This window comes from Lathyrus oleraceus, chromosome 3 (assembly GCF_024323335.1).
Source record: "Lathyrus oleraceus cultivar Zhongwan6 chromosome 3, CAAS_Psat_ZW6_1.0, whole genome shotgun sequence".
Taxonomy (NCBI): domain Eukaryota; kingdom Viridiplantae; phylum Streptophyta; class Magnoliopsida; order Fabales; family Fabaceae; genus Lathyrus; species Lathyrus oleraceus.
Window position 1 is genome coordinate 195,795,893 of NC_066581.1, and position 3,243 is coordinate 195,799,135.

The following is a 3,243-nucleotide window of genomic DNA, read 5'->3' on the forward strand; positions in this document are numbered from 1 at the left end:
CATTTGTAAGGTTTTTTGATTTATTTAATGAATGAGTTTGTTGTTGTTGTTTCATTCAATTAATAATATTCTAGCTTACCAATGACACTTTGAAAAGAAAATGAAACAAAACTCCAAAATAAGAATTAAAGAAAAAATTTCAAGCCACCTTGTTATAAAAATTTTATATTTGTTGTTTAAAACCTTTGAACTTGAGCATATTGCTCGATGACATAGCCTAATATGTAGACTATTTGACTTTGAAGATTAATTTGTCCACCCTCTATAGAGTTAGGTAGAACTTTTAATTTTTCTTGACTAACGCAACAGATTTAGCCTGGGTTTGCTCTTAGAATTAACAACGTTTTATATTTGGGGTTGGGGTACTATAGAAATCGGTTTTAGAAAACTATAGAAAATAAAAGAAGTTATAATAGTTTTTTCTAAAAAATGTGAATGAAAAGAATCAAGAATAACTTATTCTCTAGTACTCGTGAATAGGTGAATATTTATTATGTAAGAACGATTGTGACATATGGAAACGAGATACTTAATTCCTAATATTGAGTCTACTATCTCAAAAGATCCTACCCTGACATAAACCTTATTTACAACCTTAAAAGACCTCAAAAGTGAGTAATCATATGTGACTTTGACTGAATTTTTCTATAAATTTTGTAAACTTATGGTAAAATACTTTTGTATGTTTATTATGTGACCACCATGTTATATTCTAGTGAAAATGTAATATGAGAGACAGGTTGAGTACATTTGAATGTTAGAAGAACTTTTCAAATTTATCTGGATTGAAGTAGGAAACACAAGTGATAATCAGAGATAAGAGATTAGTGATGTTCATTGGTAAGAGTTATCATATTATTTATGTTGAAATTTTCAATTTACAGGAAAGTTCTTTGAGAACAAGCAAACAATTTAAATTTGTGGTTGTGATTACTGATTGTCATTATGTAATTTTATCGAGCATTTCGTCTGTTTTTAGCTATTTGTAGTATAATGTGTCCTAGTTTTAAGAAGAATATGGAATAAACTAAAGAAAGTGGAGAAATATAGTAAAACTAGCCCTTTTGAAGAAGTTGTGTTTAAGTCCCTGGAAAATTCATGGCCAGAATCGTGCCACGAACACAAGAAAATTAGCAAATCGTGCCATGATGAAAAGGTGTCGTGGCACGGTTCTGAGCAAATCCAACACATGATGACACGAAAAGATGGGTTGTGACACGACTTATACACATTGTTTATGCGTTTAAAAGAGAATTTGACTTATTTGACGAGCGTTGGACTTTCTGTGTACGACTTAACGGAGGTTTAACGAAGGAAGACACAACAGAGCGTTGGAACGAAGGTTTTCGCCATTGAAGACCAGATTTCTTCTTGAGTTTTATGTATAATTGCTTTAAACTTATTGATATGTATTTCTTGAATATGAGTAGCTAAGTTTTCATATATTAGGTCTTACGAATTGAACATAATTTGATATGCGAAGACATATGATTTGTTTTGTACTATTTGCTTAAATGTATATTGCAGTTTCTATTCAGTCGCTCTCTCGAATATTTCTTTTTATATGTTGACGAGCTCATAAACTGAACTTGGGTTTGTACGGATTATTGATCCTAACTCTGTAAACATGAACATAGTAATTGTTTAACTTAGTAATTGATTTAGGGATAAACAATTATAAGTTGTGACATAGCATTTAACATGCTTATTTTGTCTAATTTGGCTTCGAATTGACCTAAGGAATTAGGAAGTTGTAATTTCATTCAGTGAGTCATACACTATAACGGTTTTATTAATTCATCATAATTCTGTAAAATTAATCCAAAAGAAAATAAATACGGTCATTAGTAGTGAGATTTAGGGAAATCGAATAAAATATGGTTGTCTTGTAATTTGATCATTTTCCAATATTTTGTTTATTTTCTATCGTTTAGTCAAAATCATTGTGAACCCTCAATTATATATTTTTTAAATATACTTTACAATGGCTTTGTTAAAATAAAACACTCCGAGTGAAGACAAATTTGTATTACTTGCGACAATTTTATTATACTTGCTAGAATTCCATCACTTTTCTTTCAATAGCTTAAGTTTTACCTTGAGAGATTTCCACGTCTCTACCTCAAATACAAAAAATTCAGGATGTTCTAACCATCAATTGTTCACCTAGAAAGGTTTCGATTCCCAGTTAAAATCGGAACATTTGACCCATATTAGACAATTGTCTGTTACGTCTCTATCTCCCAGATACTACCCTCATTTTCCATACATCAATAATTCCTTAAGATATTAGATTTTTATCTAATCTGCTGATTAGTTTCCCACCTTGACTATAGTAGGTGAACTTCTTTCCCATCATTGAGATGTCAATGAAATGCATTCACTCATGTCTATTTTCATGCTCAAATTACAAACATCTTTCATTTATGTCTTGTTACTATTACGTTGAAGTCACCCTTAACACACCATTTGCGATCCATGTTCCTCTGTATAATCTCCATCAACTTCTCCCACATTTTTTGCGCTTACTATGGAGAGATTGTTTTTAGAGTTAAGAAATTAATGGATCCCATAAGAAAATTTGTCGACAAATATAAGTATTTTCTTAAAACTGTTATGCACGTGTATTCATGAGAGAATATTTTTGTAAATGTAATCAGCAAAACCTTGTACGGTAAGATTTGTCAAACTGTCAATTTTTATGGTGTCTTAGTTATGGTGCTGACTCAACTAGCACAAAATATTAATGCACGATTCCACTAACATGAGTACCAATTGTCCTTTCCTTTTCCTTAGAAATACTAGGTGGCAATCACCATTTAAATGGTTCACCATGAATCATGAGTAACAACCATCATTTATAGTAAAAAGATTATAATGAAAAAAACTATTTTACTAAAATTTACTAAAAAAAAATAAGATTCATTCAATGATATCAAACTTTCTAAAATAAATACCCTTTGCAAAACTATAAGTCACAATATAAAAATAATTTATCTCAAGATATAACTCATTTTATTTTGTTTTTTTAAATCTTGTTATTCAGTTTTCCGACTAACTAATTCAACTTCTACTATATTATTGCAAGATTTCATTTAAAGTTAAAACAAAGCTGTGCAGGGATATGTCTCAATACAAAAATTATTTATATATAATGGAATTTGAATATAATGAGATTCAAAATTAAAATTTGAGGAACATACCTTTAGAACGCATTAAACCAACTCTTTAGGATAATAACTC